Source organism: Odontomachus brunneus, unplaced genomic scaffold (genome assembly GCF_010583005.1).
Source record: "Odontomachus brunneus isolate Ranch 3 - 2012 unplaced genomic scaffold, Obru_v1 Obru_scaffold_015, whole genome shotgun sequence".
In the NCBI taxonomy this organism is placed as follows: domain Eukaryota; kingdom Metazoa; phylum Arthropoda; class Insecta; order Hymenoptera; family Formicidae; genus Odontomachus; species Odontomachus brunneus.
In genome coordinates, this window is record NW_022639465.1 from 1,688,995 (window position 1) to 1,708,075 (window position 19,081).

Here is a 19,081-nt window from a genome sequence, read left to right on the forward strand (position 1 = left end):
TGTCTGCGATGAACGATCTCCGAAAGGAATAAAGCACTTTCACGTAGCAACGTGTTCCTAATCACTCGTGACATCCAGCTATTCCAGCAAGTTTCTTACAATCGACAATTATGTCTTCGTCCGCTGTATCATATTTTATCCTAATATCAATCCGATCCTAGTTTTGGAATGTTGAAAAGTAATTAGAACTCATATCTTAAAAAGGCATTCAAGATTAAATGATCTGTCTAATCCATCCCTCAGACGTGCTACTTGAAAATAAAGATCCGTCCGAGTCATCGTTGAGTGTGTTATGTCATTTAAAAATAAGTATCTCTCTGGATCTGCCGTCGAATCGTAGTATTTGAAAGTGAAATAATATCCATCTGACCTGTAATTGAGTCGTATAACGACTTTAATTTCTTGTTAAAGATCGTGATAGCTTATTAGCAGATAGTTACTTTGGAACTAATAAGGTAAAGTATATTTAAGTGTAAAGTGAATCTTTAATTTTTCAGATTCATCATTGAAAATAAATGAAATTCGGTGAACTGTAACTTAAAAAAAAATAAAACAAGTGAGATGGTTTCAGAAATATTTTAAAGCGTAAAGCTTTTAGATATAGTTTGAACATCATGTTTATTTGTTTCTTGTAATGTTATATGAAAAAAAATCATGATCGGTCAAATTTCAAATTTTTTTATGTAGTATATTAAATTGTAATATGTAAATAAAAAATCGCGTATGCATGTGTATATCTACACTATTTGTAACTATGGATACTTCCTTTTATTAGATTGCAAAAATTCGTATGATATTAAAGCCATTTATTTATAACAATGAGGTAACATATAATATTCTGATTAAAATACTGGCCATTGCTATTAATAATTTTTCGCCATCTTTCGGGTAATAGTTTGATCCCGCGCTGATAAAATAATCATCTTTTAAGGCAATCCATTTATCGAACCATTTTCTCAACATTCGCGAACTGTGTATCAGGTAATGCTGCATCGATCTGAATAAACAAAAATCAAATAGGGTAATGCCTGGAGAGTACGCAGGACATCTGAGTCTGGATGTGGCAAGACTTCCTGATCTAACTCGGACAACGTCTCTTTAATCACAACAGAAATATGCAGTCTGATGTGAGGCAGGATGACTTTGCGTCGATTCATTTCCTAGTAAATGCCATAATTATTGACTGTAACGATTTTGTATGACAGTTTGCCTCAGTAGTAATAGCATATAGCAAAGCATTCCTTCTTAATCCCCTTAGATACATAAAAGAACTTTATGACCGTGGATGTTTTTTTATGTATGTTAGCCGGGATCAATACATGACCTTTTGCGTTTATGATTGTTAAAATAGATTCATTTTGAGTCACTCGTAATTATTTATTACGAAAAAAACTCTTTTTGTGTTTGACAAACAATAAGGGAGATAGTAAGCCGGTTCACAATCGCGATTATAGAGAGGAAGCCATCTTCCTTTCTTCTAAATCTTTTTCACTGCTTTCAAATGACGATATACTGTTAATTCATCAATTGCAGTTGCTCTGTAAGCTTTTTTAATATTTGGATCGAATTTTCGTTGAGCAATACTTCCAATTCTCTTGTTTGTTCTCCATTTCATAAATGACCAGAACATGGCCTTGACACATCGTAATTATCATTTGTGCGGTTGGACCGCAAAATGTCTCGAAAACATTATATGAGGGAATATCTCATTACAATATGTCATTGAAAATGGCTGAAACATAACTGCCTCTTAACATGGATGGATATCGGCTGACAACTCGGAGCTGTCCGATGGAGAGAAAACGGAGTAAGGTAAGGCTCAGAAGTGCCAGATCTAATACGCTGGTAGTATAACTACAACGTATGCGGCATAGCGTACAGAAGCGAAGAACTGTGTACATATGAGCTGTCATCACGTACGTAAAATATTTCACCAAATCAGGAATTCTTATTCTTTAATAAAGATAAATTTTTATATATTTTAGTAATTCATATACATTTGCAAAAAAGCATTGCAATAGTAAAAGTATTATCTTTTTTAAAATACTTTTTATGCTATATTTTTTTTTCAATCAAGTTTTTTAAAGTTAACTTTACATTTTCATGAAAAAGAAATATTGCCGGATTTAACGTCATTTAACATGTATCTTAAGGAAATTACTTGATAGCATTTTATTTGTCTACCATCTCGCATTTGTTTTTTCGCGATGCGCTTAATTCTGGAAGAAACGTGTTGTTGGCAACATGCTACACCTTGTGAAGGGGATAATGCGCTCAAGCGAACGACTGAGATGTCAGACGGCGCACGATTCCTACTTCACACGTTAAGGTCGTTCTATATTAGTTGCAAGCAGCACTATTTCCGACAACCACAAAAGATATCATTGTGATTAAAAAAAAATTAAGTTCTTTACAATTTATCCTGTTGGAATTCAGAGTTTACAATAATACTAATAATATTAATACTATAATAATACTATTAATAACGGTTCGTTAAATAAACCATGGAAGCGTACTTTTCGACGTCGCTGACAGTCTTTTTTACTACCGATTGCATTTTTCGCACATTTCTCGGCAACCACTAAAGATATCAAGGTGACTCAAAGGATACTATATATCTCACAATTCATCTTATTGGAATTGGTAGTTTATAATAATACGAATAATACCGGAGACTCCAAATACATCGGTCCGAATCGCGGCATAATAATTTAGCGGAGACTCAAAACACTTCGGTTCGAATCACGGCATAAAAGTTTAGCGGAAGCTATAAACACGTCGCTTCGATGCCTGGTTTAATTGTTTAGCGGAGATATGAAATACCTAGGCTTAATAGTATAGCGGAAACTGGAAACACTTCCGTTCGAAATACCGCTGAAAAGTTTAACGGAGACACGAAATACCTCGGTTCGAATTCCGGCCTAAATATTTAACAGAGATTCAAAACACCTCGGTTCGAATCCCGGCTAGTAGTTTAGCGGACTCTCAAAAAACCTCGGTTCGAATCCCGGCTTAAGAGATTCAACGGAGGAACAGTTCAGTGGAGACTCGAAATACCTAGGTCTGAATCCCAGCTTATTAGTTTAACGGAGAGACGCTATAGCCCTTAATCTCAACTTCCTTTTGTTGATAAAAGATTGTCCCTTAAAAGTGGCATTTAGCCAATCAGAAGGCTTATAAGCTACTTTCACACGGGTGCTTTTATTTAAAAAAAAAGGAGAGCTCAGAATAAAGACCTACGTACATAAAAGCAAAATTGCACGTAGAAACGAGTTTTCATACACGAATTTTTGTTTTGCATATGCAGTTTCATTTTCAACTATTTACTTTTTCCTACCTGTACTTTGAGTGGCGTGATTAATACACGCTTAGATTTATTCACGCGTCGTATACTATTTCTTCCTCCCAGAAATGATATCACCCCCAGTGAAATTTAATTTGTCGTTTTGTCAACGACAAACGCGTATGCATAAGAAGATATCTCCGAAGAGATAATATGTCGTATATATAATACGATGTAACAAATTATAAAGTATAATAATCACATAGTATATATAGAGTATATATAGAGTATATATAGAATATATATAAAGCATAAAAAAAGCATAAGTAATATATACAGAGCATATAAATCTTACATGTTAAAATATATCGGTTTAATGTATCATCAAGAAATAATCCGACGAGAAGGAAGCCTGCCGAATCGAAATTTAAATTGGCCATTGTTATGCAAGAATGATCCAATTCAAAAAATTATAAGGTTTTATCAATGGATATTCCATTCACATCTTTTTAAAACAAACAAAAAATTCAAGCATTGTAGATGCTTGAAATGAATTAAGAAACAGTTTTTTTATTTTTTATTAGCCGCGCCTTTTTGCACATTTTTCTAAGGATTAAGCTAGTTAGTATTCTTAAAGAAATGGAAACGCTTGACTCGTTGAACTATTGCGAAAATCTCAGAGCTAAATTCTTTGGTTGGATCATTCTTACGTAACTCCGGCGAGTTACAAATTCCAATTCTTACTTTACTTCCCATTGGACCCAATGCGATTTATGTTTACGTGCATGCAATCTACGTAAAGTGACGCTTTTTGTCTACTATATGGGCGTCTAAATTGAGCACTCACCATTGTACGTCGTCCCACTGTGTCCAGGGTCCACCAGCCATCCTGTCGCTGCATCTGACACTGCAATGGTCCTCGCGTTCCACGTCACTTATAATTCACTCCCGACCGCGATAATCTAACGGAGGTTTCACGAAAAATCCCGTCTCTCTTGGGGGATACACTCCGAGTTGCGAATTGCCTGCAACACCTGCTCGCGTGAAAAGCACGCGTCTTAATTTGTCTTAATTATCGCCTCAATTGTCGCGAAGTCAAAACGCGGTATTCTAGATTACTCTGCGTCAATTTTTAATCTAGATCTTTATTCTGACCTCTCTTTTTTTTTAATTAAAGCACCCATGTGAAAGTAGCTCATAAGCCTTCTGATTGGCTACATGCCACTTTTAAGGGACAACTTTTTATCAAAAAAAGGAAGTTGAAAATAAGGGCCATAGTATCTCTCCGCTAAACTAATAAGCCGGGATTCAAACCTAAGTGTTTCGAGACTTCGCTGAACTACTAAACCGGGATATGAACCTAAATGTTTCGCGCTTCCGTTAAACTATTAAACTGGGATTCAAACCGAGGTCTTTCGTGGGTCCGCTGAAGTATTACGCCGGAATTTGAATCGAGGTGTTCCGTGTCTTCGCTAAACTATTCAGCGGGGATTCGAACGGAGGTGCTTTCAGTCTCCATTAAACTACTAAACCGAGATTCGAACTTAGGTGTTTCAAGCTCCCGCTAAACTATTAAGCCGGGATTCGAACCGAGGTGTTTCTAGTGTTCGCTAAATTATTAAACCGGAATTCGAACCGTAGTCTTTCGAGTATCCGTTAAACTATTAAGCTGGGTTTCAAGCCTAGTTTCGAGCAATTTTTCACAGTCTTTCCAAGTATCTTTCGCGTTTACAAAGGTATATTTTCGAAAATAACGTCAGGTTTACTTATTTCATTCTGCAACATATTCTGAGTGACAGTGTGTTAATGTCACTCTGCTCCTTCAGTAACACACATAGAATCTTAAAATAATTTCTCAATATCCCAAATTTGCACCCATAACGTTAGATTCATATGATTTTTCACAGTCTTTTAGAATAATTTTCACGGTTGCGAGAGTTCAGTTCGAAAAAAAAGTGCACTTTTCACCTTGCATCGTCTCCTTGATGACAGTGTGTGTTTGCGTCACTCTACTCCCTCAGTAGCACTCCCATAATCTTGAAAATAATTTGCCAATATTCCAAAGTCGCGCCCACAATGTTACATCCATCTAAGCTTTATGCTCGGATTCACGCGCATACGCAGTGGTACCTATCTGCGCATGACTCGAAAGTCGATCATGTTACTGCAGGTTAGGTCATTCTAGGGTAATTTTTCACAGTCTTTTAAAGTAATTTTCACGGTTGCGAGATTTCAGTTTCGAAAAAGAAATGCGCATTTCGCCTTTCGTTGTCTCCTTGATGACGATGTGTCATTCTGATTCCTCAGTAGTACCCCCAGAAACTCGAAAATAATTTATCAATATCCCAAAGTCGCGCCCATAACATAGGTCCATCGTATCTTTATATTCGGATTCTTGCGCATGCGCAGTGGTATCTATCTGCGCATGGGCCGGAAGTCAGTCATGTTACTGCAGGTTAGGTCATATAGTATTATAGTGTAGAGCACATTCTAGGGTAATTTTTCACAGTCTTTTAAACTGTAGGTCATATAGTGTTAGCGTGTAGAGCACATTCTAGAATAGTTTTTCACAGTATTTTATAGTAATTTTCGCTGTTGCGAAAGTTCAATTTCGAGAAAGACATGCGTATTTCGCTTTGCATCGTCTGCTGTGTGACAGTGTGTGTTAGTGTCATTTTGCTCCCTCAGTAGCAAAACCTAGGCTTTTACCGGGCGTACCGCGAGACAGTGTGCGCCCTGGTGGTAGCCATAGGAAGGGTCAAGACCCGGGTCTTGGAGGCCTACGAGGACCTCCTAGAAACATTGAGTAGGGACCCATGGGGACGCCCATACAAGGCGGTGTTAGGGAGGCTCCGCCCGTGGGCGCCTCCGGTCACTGAGGTCCTAGACTTCTGGAGGAGGATGAATGCCCTGTTTCCGGTAAGGGGGACTGGACGGCATCGTCCCTCAGTATCGGACCAAGTTGACTGGTCCGAAGACTTGGGGGTGACGAAGGTGGAGATGGCCGGGGCTTTCCGGAGACTCGGGGCTAAGAATACGGTCCCGGGTCCCGATGGAATCCCTGGCCGAGCCTGGGTTTTGGCCAGGAGCGTCTTTGCGGACTCCCTCAGACAGGTGTTTATAGCCTGCCTAAGGGAGGATGAATTCCCCTAATCTGGAAGGAGGCGCGTCTGGCCCTCCTCCGGAAAGCCGGGAGGCCCGCGGAGTCTCCCATCGTGTACCAGCCGATTTGCTTGTTGGACGACGTGGGCAAATTGTTCGAGCGAGTGCTCGCGGCCCGCCTCGTCCACCACTTGTCGATGGTGGGTCCCGATCTGGCAGAAAGCCAGTACGGTTTCCGGCAGAGTCGATTCGCAATGGACACTGTCCTACGTGTTAAGGCCTTGTCGGAGCGGGCGACTTCCCGGGGTGGGGTGGCATTGACCGTAATGTCAATATTGACATTACCAATGCGTTTAACACCCTGCCTTGGGAGCATATAGAGCAGGCGCTCGAGCGCCACTAAGTGTTTGTCTATATGAGAAGGATAATCGGGTCCTACCTGAGTGACAAGTGGATAAACTTTACCGGCCGGGGTGGCGTTGTGCCAAGATGGGGGAGTGCGTTCTCTGGAACCTAGGCTATGACGCGGTTCTGCGGGTCTTTCTCCCCGCAGGCCTACACATCGTCTGCTATGCGGACGATACATTGATGGTGGCTCGCGGGACGGACTAGGGAGGGGCGGTGCGCTTTGCGGTGGAGGCCGTGCGGCTCGTCGTCAGCAAGATTCGCGACCTGGGTCTGAGGGTGGCCGAGGATAAGACCGAGGCAATATGGTTTCACGCGCCTCGCCGGCGGCCCCTTCTGACCCACGTCAGGATGGGAAGAGCCCGGATCAGGGTTGGGTCCCTGATGAATGAAATATTTGGGACTCATCCTGGACAGTTTCTGGCGCTTTGCCACCCACTTGGAGCCAGTGGGGCCCAAGTTGTTGGGGGTGGCGAGAGCATTATCCTGCCTTATGCCCAAGGGGGGCCCGTGGTGAGGACCCGTCGCCTTTACGCGGGGATGGTCCACTCGGTAGCCTTATACGGGACCTCGATATGGGCTGTGCCCCTGTGAGCATCTAGAGCGTATTCTGGAATAATTTTTTACAATATAATTTACAAAATAATTTTTTAATTAATTTTCGCGTTTGCAATAGTGTATTTTCGAGAATGACGTGACATATGCGTATTTTGCTCTGCGTATTAATGTCTCTTTACTTCCTCAATAACACGCTTAGAATTTTGAAAATAATTTTACTATAGTCCAAAGTCGCGTTCATAACGTTGGATCCAACTTAGCGTCGTGGGAAATTTGGATTCTCGGGCCGAAATCCGGTCATATTACTGCATGTTATTTAGGTTATATAGTATTAACATCTAGAGCATATTCTGGAATAATTTTTTACAGTTTTTTAATGTAATTTTCACGTTTGCAAATATGTATTTTCGAAAATATTGTGACGTGTTGCGTATTTTGTTCTGCATCGTGTCTTGGATGACAATGTGTGTTAATGTCACTCTACTCCCTCAGTAACACGCCTGAGAGTGTTGAAAATAATTTTCCAATATCTCAAAGTCGCGTTCTTAACGTTGAATCCACTATATTTCATCATATCTCACCAAATTTTTCCGTTAAATTTTAAGCTGAGTTTCGAATTGATGTGTTTGGAGTCTCTGCTAAACTATTAAGCCGAGTTTTGAAACGAGTCGTTTTGTCTCTGGTATTATTCGTATTATTATAAATTACCAATTCTAATAAGATGAATTGTAGGATAGATAATGTCCTTTGAGTCACCTTGATATCTTTAGTGATTGCCGGGAAATTCCCGAAAAATGCAATCTGTAGTAAAATCTCTGTCAGCGACGTCGAAAAGTACGCACGCTTCCACGGCTTATTTTACGCACTGTTATTAATAGTATTATTATAATATTAACCTTAGGTATATACACACTTATTTTTTGCATACGTAGACACTGGGGCCTGAAGGACCCCAGCTACTTTTTTTATTATAACTCTAGTAAAAATTACCATATTTTGATTTTTTTCCCGATTGTTAATAGACTAATAAACATATATTTATTAAGAATTAGGATTAAATTGTAATAAGCATCACATAATAACGTTGGAATTACTCATAAATGCAAAGGAAACGACATTTTATTTTAATAGTTTGAAAAATGCATATTTTTTTTTATAATAGAGATAATCGGAAAAAGTTTTCAGATTTTTAAATGACATATTTCAAGGTACAAAGAAAAAAATCATCGCTTAAATATTGGAATATTATCATAAAAATTACAAAGTCCAAAATTGACGATTTTTTATATTTTTATTTTCTGGCGGTTTTGCAGACAAGTATAAAAGTTAGGATTTTTGTTAAAAAATACAAATTCAATAACTTGTAATGCATGTTAATTTATAAAAAAAAATGAAGAATACAAAATATTAAAAAAAATAAATATTATGTCATATCATCAATTTATTTAGTACACAACAAAAATCGATGAGACTTGCATCGAGGAATTTTGCCAACAGAAACAGAAAAATGTCAATAATTTAAAAGCAGTAAATAACATTCACCCAACAAGGCAGTATTATTTTTGGCGTTTAGTCCGTGTGTTTCTGTCTCCCAATAAAAATTATTTTTTTTTACATTACTTATTTAATCTAACATTTTTAGAATATATATTTACACTATAAACTCGAATAAAATTAATTACAAAATATATTTGCAAAAAAATTGCACGAAGTACACACTGGGGTCTGGGAGACCTCGGATTTACTTTACGTGTGAATTATCATAAAACCAACAGCAATTGACTGCTCCGAAAGTTGCTATCTACAGAGGACATTTTAACTTTTTTTTATACGGCGGTCATATCCTCCTTACTTATTCTCTTTATTAATATTAAAGTTTCAATTTTTGCCTGGGGTCTCGGAGACCCCAGTGTGTATACGAAGGATTAGTATTATTGTAAACTTTGAATTCCAACAGGATAAATTGTGGAGAACATAGTTTCCCTTGAATCATATCGATACCTTTTGTGGCAGCCGAGAAATAAGCAAAAAATATGAGCGCATGTTTAAACTTGTATATTTATTTATTGTTTCATATTGTCCAGTTTCCAAATCCTTTTTTCTTATAAAATTACGCAGAACGCAGCACGAGAAAGATGAGACTGATAAGAGATGATAAGTTCGCCGTTAGCTCACTTCGTACTTACGTCGCGCGGTCCGCTTATCAATGGTGAGACAAGAACAGAGCGATTAGACGCTTGTCCTTTTTTAACTTACTATCATTGTACGGAAGTACAACAGGCACAAACCACGCGCAATTTATCGTTACCACCGCGAAAATACGCCTAATGAACGTAGTAAAGGCTTACTTTGTTAGATGGCGTCTCGAAAATGCGCCTAATAGAGTCCCTATAAGGGCGCGTTCAGATTCCCTATCTAGGTGCACTCTAAAAGTGCGTTCCTACTTAGCGCGTCACGCGTCGCGTCTTCCTTCGCGGACCAATCAAACTGTCCCATTTTATTCGTCGTAAAGTTAGGCAATTATATGGGACGATTTGATTGGTCGGCGAAGGATGACGCAACGTGTGACGCGCTAAGTGGAAACTCAGCTTAATACTAGAAGTGCTATAGTATATGTAACATATACTATAGTGTTTCTAGTAATAGAATGCACCCGGATGAGAAATCTGAACGCAGCTTAAGATAGAATTTGGCCACGTGCGTGGCTTCCTTATTGGCCGAAACAAGGTTTGGAAAAACATGATAGAACCGATAAAAATTGTCATAGGAAGTGGGATAATTTAAAAAATAAAATAAGAAAATTATGAACAATCAGTAGTCTTTTTTATTAAACTCTAAAATGAATAAATAAAAACATAATTTTGAGTGTAAACTTGAAACATTATTAATCTGCAGGAAGCAAATACAGTGAAAAGCCTTTCTGATAATAGTTCTTGTATCATGGAACATAACACGTTGGCATTTTGAAATCTGAAAATTCATATTGCACTATTTTATACAATTGCCTTTTTAGATATTATTCAGAATAATATGAGGTTATGATGACAATTTATATAATGAATACAATTTTTTTTATAATATCACAATGGCCTACGTCACGCTGTAAGCGGACCAAATCTTGCATTTCCACAGACTTTTATAGGTGCGTTCAGGGAGCTCGCTATTAGCGCTATTCAGCTCTACCATGTCATTCTATCCTTGTTGTATATCTAAGGAGCAATAAAGATAGAAGAACGCGGTAGCGTTAGTAGCGTGATCCCCGAACGCACCCTATATAATTACTAGACTGCTAACTCCCTTATATAGCGCTATATAAAATTGACCCCGAAAAGTATGTATCACGCACGGGAAAAAGGCATCTGCGCATGCCTGAAACTGGTGTTCCAGAAGAAGAGGGGATATAAATGTAATATGACCGATGCCGCCTACTTAAATAATTATGTACGTACAGAGTGAAATACGTCAAAGTGAAATACGTTACAATAAAAAATTTGTAAAAATAAGTGATTGATCAATTGTATACCTACATCAGAGTGCAATAATGCCTAAAACGAGATGCTACATTGTGCATGTTGGAACACCAAATAGGCGCATGCGCGAGATTTCTGTACATATTTTTCGGAGTTATGTACTGAGTCGGAGTTAGAAGTCTAGTAGTATATAGAAGTCTGTGGGCCAGACTCTATTTTATAGGGACTCTAGTGCTTAGCTCTGGCCACTAAAATCAGGCTGGTGGCCGCTCTCAGGCTGCTCTCTGTTTTTAGCTGTTTTACATATATTCAACACGTAAGAATACATGGACGGAGTGCAAAGTGCAATTATGGACGAGGGGCTGTGAAACCCAAGGGGTAAGAGGATTACATCGTTGCGGCCATTATGATGTCGGAGGTATGCATCTATTGTCTATGTATAAAAACAGCGATCGTTAGGCTTCACCCCTTAGGCTTCACCCCTGCGACAATTCCATGTATTCTTACGTCCATGTTCAACACATATTTATTGACTTATTTTACTAAAATTTTATTTACATGTTAGCCGAGATTCAAACCCATTAGGTGCAAAGAGGTCGTTTCACGACACCGTTAGATGGCGATAAGCATTCCGTTAATTGTATTTTAAGAAATTTAGCACATTGGCTGCATTTAGAAACATAGCTGATTAGTGAGCGGTCAGTGATTATTGATCCTTACTGTTGAATCCCTAACTTTAGACCAATTACGTTGACTAATTACTCAACCGTTGTGTAACCGTTGTGTAATCGTTATGAACGCACCCATTAGATATTTATATCGGTCGATATCTCTCCTTCCAACTGCAGGTCGAACTTTGCTAGAAAATAAGTATATGAGAAGAGGTTATATTTATCGTACTTGATGAAAACATCGCGTTTTAAATAAATATTGAACAAGTAAATATTGAATAATATTGAGCTTTGTGATATTTAAAGCTGCATTTTATCTCACAGGTCAAATTATATTTATGCTTTGGTCATATCAGGTGCTTGATCAATGTGCTAAATTTTTATTTTTATGACATACAATATTTACTTATTATCGGTGTTATGAGTAGATATTTATTATTTACGGTCTTTCAAAGGGAATCTTAAAATAATTGTAACTTATTATAGATTACAGGAATAATCAATTTAATACGTATAAATCTATATAAACTTGGATCTCTCTCTCTTTTTCTCTCTCTTTCTCTCCCTCTTTCTCTCTCTCATTAATAAACGGCGTGATATATACCAGAAGCCGTGATCCATTGCGGTAAGCTGCCATCGTCCTGGTTCATTAGCTCGTTTCCGACTGGCAGTCGATCGGAACGCAGCTGCGTGCCGTACATCGAAGGAATTATTCTCGTTATAGAGGTTACGCGCGTACGGGTTATGAAATGCTAGTTGATGCACCGTCAGACGATATCATCGATGAGAATATCCGGTGAAACTGATTAAAGCCTTGATACAAATGTCAACTGATATTAAATTAAATCGATCTGACAATCAATGCATGTGAAATGTCACCGTGTTGTAATACAATAGTTTGCTCGCATATTTAGAAAGGACTGTTATAGTCGGTAAATTATTGGGAGAAATTGGAGCTCTCCGCGTGAATCTCAACGAGCGAGAGAGCTATGGAAGTAGCAGAAACGACTTGTTTCGCTTTTAACGTCGATGCATTGGACGTTCGAACTTTTTAACGTGCTTGGCTCATAAAGAGAATTGCACGCGGATCTCAACATCGGATCGAAAAAAGTGCAATTTCGACAACTGGATAACAAAGGACGCGTTGAAAGACTGAAGAAAGTAGGATTCAATGATTCCTAACCTCTTACCTTGACGGAAGTCAGTTTCAGCCAAATCGGCGAGACTCACAAAAAAACTTAAAGTAGATCACTCGGCGACCATTGTTCAGTGTCTGCACGATAAGAGGGAAGAATACAAACACACACATACATATACACTCTGATATTAATTGCACATCGATATCCGGCGTGAAACACACGCCATTCCTGTTTGTTTTGTTTTGTTGTCGTTGTAGACTAGAGATTTGCTGATAGTGGATTGACGTCAATTGAAAAACGACTTGAGACGCGCCACTCGATTCATTTTCGAGACGACGGTTACCAACGTTAGCCCAAGCACGTTTCTCCACGGCCTCATAAGACAGGAATCCATCTTAATGGTGTACCTAACGCTGTGCTATCGCTTTACTTGTGACATAACCACCCCATCGGCATCGTTATTATCCTTCATCCATCTTACATCCTCCTCGAAGCCCTCTTTCCATATACGCTCCTTACGCTAGATATTTGACGTGTAAAGGACTGACGTTACATTATGAATCAAAGATGTCACCTCGTAGTTTTCAGCGTTGCCGCCGCGCGCCGATATATTTTGCACGACGAAGGTATTTCGGCATTTTTGTAGCATATTTTAGCTCTGTTAGTATAGTAAATCGGGTATTTTCTACACGGAAAAATTTCAATTTGTGTAACTAAATGTAGACCAGACGAAAAAATTACTGACAAAAAATTATATCTTTGTTACTACGATCGAAAACACTCATCTAAATATTCAGTTGCATTAAAACTCGGTTAAGATCAATTGGCTGAGAACAATTGACTGAGAGTAAACTTCCTACAGAAATTTTTTTATTCCTAAAACCAAGTTTTCGCCGAATTTTCATCTGGTTTCCGTTCAGTTTCACAAATTGAAATTGTTTTATCAAGCGACATGGTAGTGTCGCGAAACAATGCGGCCTACCGTGTATAATTACGGCTTTACTTGAATATATAAGATACCGATAAGATGTATATTAATTACGATAACTAAGTGTAATTTTTACAATAATCGATAATCCGTGTTATTCCAAAAACTATCCGAAAGACTTCCAGAGAATAATCGTAAAACTCCGAATATCCGAGTAATACTTGAGGTCTACATATCCGAACATTGACATCACTAGTATATCTAGTAGAGGATAAAGATGTCCTCAGCCGTCGTTTGATTAAATGAAGAAGAAACGATTAATTTTTGAGATAGCAGCATACCCGATCCCCCGGAATTATTGAAAAGGATCGCCGTTTTGCCCCGTATATGCCCGTCGTATATCTCCGCAAACGGCGAAAGCCGGTCAGACTTCCAATACGGGTCGAGCGTAGGTCTTTGGAGGGTGAGAAAGACCATTTCCTGTTACTGCCAGCTTCAGTGGATCCTGCGGAGTGCCGAGTGCGCGCAGTAATAACGTCCTTTGTCGCGGGTACGCGTAGTCGGCCGGTTGACGGCAATCCACTGCTTCGTTGTTTCCGTCTGGATCGTAATTCGCAAACGATCGGGAGTATGCAATTACACAAATCACGCGTTCGAGTTTGTTCCGAGCAAAGGAACAATCTCGACGGTAACGAGGCGCCTGTTTAATCCTGCGCTAATGCAACGCGTCTTACGTTGTTTGTACGCCGCCGGATCACGCGCGTGTAGCGGAATATAGCGGTGTAACGGCCGCAAGTATTGGTGCAACGGCCTTATCGAGAATGAACGAGATTGTATATGAAGCTAAATACGCCACGGTATTCTCTCTCTTGTGGTTCCAGCAAAATTTATCTTTTGATAAAATTTATTTGGAGATTGACAATACGGGATAAAACATTATGGAGACATTTCTTTATCGATTTGTAAGCGCGAATCGAGCATCTTGAGATTGCCCATAAACGTCCACGTGCTGCTTTATGCACGGCTGCATGCACCGTAATTCATTATACTAACCCTCTATACCACCGCACGTATCTTGTTATCTGGCAATCGGTCGAGCTGGCCGTATCGGAGTAGCTACCGTTATGCCTGAAGATAATAGGATTCCTAGACACAGTGGATACAGTAAGGATTAAGATCGGATCCCGGAATGACCAGTATGGATTAGAACATTGCCAAGACAGAGATCCACAATGTTGCTCTGGATTAAGGCTACGATTTATGCGCGGCAATCAAGTGATTTGACTATTTAAAAAGTTTGACTTTGAATCAGAGCAATTTCACGATTCAAAACGACAGACTTGGGACAGACCCAACAAACTGGATATCGAAAAAGTTTGTTTGTCCCTGAGTTTGTCATCTTCGCCTGAAGTCACGTCGAAGGTCACCTCTTTGTGCTGTGAAGATTCAGGAGTACTTGCCTTTGCGAAGAGAATAATTGCATAATAGCGAGTCGTAGACGCATAATACAATCGGCGAAAAATATTCCGATGACATAATTAAAAGTTGTCCGGAGAATCATGACTGCGTCTCTTCGCCATTCTACTCTGCCCAGGGGAAGCAATTTAAAACTGATTTCTCGCCGCGATATCAGAAAGTTAGGTAAAATCGTGTTAAGTGGTTTTAATTACTTAGAAAACTTGGACAGCCCCAGGAAGTTTCCACGTCGCTCAACAGCGAAGTGGATGCACCCGGAAGCAGAGCCTTCGGGATTCCACCCTCCTCGCGCCCATCCCACCCCACAGACCTCCACCTTCTACAACGCCCTCGACTACCAACCATTCGCATCGCTCCAGTGTTCTTGCCTTTAAACCGACCAATTACACGTCTATCTAATCGATCGAGGGATTCTTGAAATTGAAGAAACTTTATTAATACCGCGAGCCGGATTGATGTGTTTTCAACGACATCTGTTCTCATGTTGACGTCACTCCGCAACATTTTTTATAGTTGTCAGTAACAGTAGATAGAAACGATTATGGGGATCATTTGTCTTCGCCAAACGAGCAACTTGCGGCGAATAGATCATTATTAAGTGGCGCGATTATATTTTGAGCGATGATGTCTCTGATCTTTTTCATTTCCACCGGGATTTGATACGATCCATTTCTAGCGGATTAATGAAATCGAGAACACTGTTCTCTGATATCTGAATTATATGATACACAAATTGATATCGGATAGGACAGAAATGCGAAATGGGAATACGACGGGTGTAAATTGGTTCGCCATGGAGAGTGTCTGTAATCAAACGCAGTTGACACTCTCGGCGGGAGAGCGGGATGGCGGAGTGAGATATTTCGAGTCGAGGAATGGACAAGTGATGCCGAATGGGCGCTTTAATTGGAGCTGGTGGTTGGCCGGAGATACGGTCGCGATGATAGATGCGAAGAGCCGTGGGCAAAGTGTTTATAACTGGTTGTTTTAGCGGCGATGCTGAGCCGAGCCAGCGACGCCAACGCCGACGCCCGACGCCGACAACGATGGCGACGTCGTCCGGAAAAATTCATTGCGGGAATTATTCATTCCTAATGCGAGTCTCGGCTTCGCCTGCTGCTGCTGTTGCTGCTGCTGCCGCCACCGCCGCTCCTCGTATTCTCTCCTCTTTCTTTTTTTCCTCCAACGGAACAGAAATTAAAATGTAACGACTATCCCTCCAGTGGCTCCGGTTCACGATATTCGGAGTTGTTTCTCCAGATTTGCATAGCAAAATAACGCCGAGGTACCGCTATATGCCGTTTGTCAGTATTGCTCAGCGATAAATATTTATCATAATCATAAACAAAGAATAGATGCAAAAAGATTAGAGATCGCAAAGGTGATGATGCTCAGCTCGCATGAATAGAGATAGTCCTCTTGATTCGCTAGAAAAGTTCATTTCCGACGTTATGAAACTCTACTTTCTCCTTCGATATACTCGAGCCCGCTTGAATAAAGTTAGACAAAAGTTACGATAAACTTCAGCGTTACCGATTGTTTGTTGTTTCTACGATTCTCGAGTAATGAGAGAAGAGTCCCAGTAAACTAAGTGTTCTTAACGTATTCCGTCTAAAGCGAATGAACCAAATAGATATTGCAGTCCACAGCAGATGGTCCAAACGTAGTGCGGAATTGCGGTTTAATCCAACGCCAACCGTACGAGTGTCAGCTCGGAGAAAACGAAACGGAATTGAATCTAATGCGCTACCCTGAATCCTTCATGAGAAGCTTCTACGCGCCGCTCAGATCCAACTGTGTCTCGCCCCCGTCAGACCCCGTCCTCCACATCCGCCACCCCCGTAGAAATACATAATTCACGAGAATATTTGAATAGTGTTTTACACTGCTTACAGCTTGTACTCGTAGGAAACTTCGTCGTAGGACTTCTGCGGCTGGTAAGTAGGTACTAATGCTCTTATCGTTAACGATTTCACGCCATTGTGTCGGATTGTATCCGTGAAAATTGAATATCCCGCTTGGTGCTGTTGTTTCCGCCACGAACGCAAGAGAGAAACTCTCTACTAAGCACAGCTGGAGTAACGATGCCAACAAAATGAGTTTGGCATTAGAGTGATTAGATTCCGAAAGTAATGGAAGAATTTCAGAGATGTCGGGGTTCTACTGTTCAAGATAGTGAGGTTAATCAAATGTATCCAGCTTCCTGAATTGCTTTATTGAAGCGGTAGTCAGTTAGAAATAATAATAATTGTAGAACATTATTTCTTCTACAATGTCTGAGAAATTTTTATATTTATTATTATTTATTATTATCGATAAGGTGACCAGATATTTCAACTCAAAATTTTTGTAATGCTTTATAAACGTTAAAGAGTGGCCAAGGAGTAAAAAAGATAAATGAAATGAAAATATTAAATTTATATTTCGACATATTAAAATGTAAATGATATATTAAAATATTGTAGGTAAATTAGTTTACCTACAAATAAAAACTTATTATATACAATAAAAATAGTAATACACATAATATTATGATAAAACGATTATCATCATTACTTTAAAATTAAGAAAAAGAAACAAAGCTGTTGTATTTTTTTAGAAGTGAATTTTCTTAAGAAGATTTTTTTTGTTAAAAGCATTTAAAAAATTTAACACAAGTATTATAGTCAAGGTTGAATAATAACTAGTTAATTATCTTAGACATGTCTAACAAGGAATCCCATGTAAATGGTTCACTCTGATTTGGATGAGCTTGAAATATGTTGTAATCTAGACCAAAAGAGGAGATACGTATTTTTTTATACGTGCTCAAGCGGACTTTTAGGGGGCAAAACATCCCTTTGAAAAAAATCGGTTTTTTTCTTTAGGAGCATGTTTCGTCTAAAGTATAAGAGATAGAAAAAATTTTCTGAACAAAAATTAAATGGTTTTAGGAGTACTTTGTAATGACAAAATCAGATATTTGAAAAATGTAATAAATGCCAACATATCCCCACCACTCAACAATTTTTTTGTAATTTTAAAATTTTGTGTCTACCAAAAAAAAAAGTATATTTTATACCGAATCCAACCATATATAATAATATGATTTTCCGACATACGGACTTGTTGAAAAATAGGTGGAAATATCCCCATATAATCGTAACGCCATCCATAGCCGCCTAACCTACTCGATAATATATGCAACATGTACTCATCGAACTTTCTCATAATAATAGGCGATTAATACTGATATGTATAATATATAATCAAAATATATTTTAATAAATAAGGACGATAATAATAATAATAATAGATGTATATACAACAATGTACTCATATATTCACATACATTGTTTATATAAAAGGACACACACACACACACATATACATATATACATACCAAAAAATAGCAAGAGATAAAAATTACTTATTTTCTTCTCATCGGGTTCTAAGAATTTTTTCAGAATTTTTTATTAACTTTTTAGTACTTCAAGAAAATGCAAGAAAATATAATACTAAAAAGTTAATAAAAAATTCTGAAAAAAATTCTTAGAGCCCGATGAGAAGAAAATAAGCAATTTTTATTTCTTGCTATTTTTCGGTAAAGTTGATAGAATTCGAGTAAAAATTTATTAAAACCAATAATTTTGTTGATATTTCCGTAAATATTTTAAAAAATAGCGGTTGTATGAAAAAATTTTTCAAACAAAAGCTGCTTGTTTCTTTACGAAGAATAAAATTCCGTAATAAAAAAATACATATTTCTATTTAAAAAAGCAAAGTTGACGTTGACCTGACCTTGGCGGCACCATCCAAGATCGAATCAATGACACCATCTTATGTACACCTCGAAACCATATAACTTTTCTTTGAAACGTTTTTTTCTAAAATGCTTTGTTTCCGAAATAAAAGGGGTATACGGATAGTCTCAGACATTCTGTATATATATATTAGGTGTATAACTAAGTTCCTACCGTTTTTCATCAAAAGTATTTTATTAATACAAAAGGAAGTATAGTTGTTTTAATCAAAATATTTACCGTTTGTATCTACCACCTTTTACCATC

At 38.5% G+C, this 19,081-nt stretch overlaps 1 long non-coding RNA gene across 1 annotated transcript; it reads right to left on the reverse strand.

The window, feature by feature from the left end:
- Nucleotides 1-11,021: 11,021 nt before the first annotated feature.
- Nucleotides 11,022-12,853, reverse strand: LOC116841403. The gene is made up of 3 exons (XR_004377552.1): nucleotides 12,680-12,853; nucleotides 12,094-12,302; nucleotides 11,022-11,677 (listed from the first exon to the last, which is right to left on the reverse strand). It is a non-coding gene; the product is annotated as an uncharacterized LOC116841403 (long non-coding RNA).
- Between the last annotated feature and the right edge of the window lie 6,228 nt (nucleotides 12,854-19,081).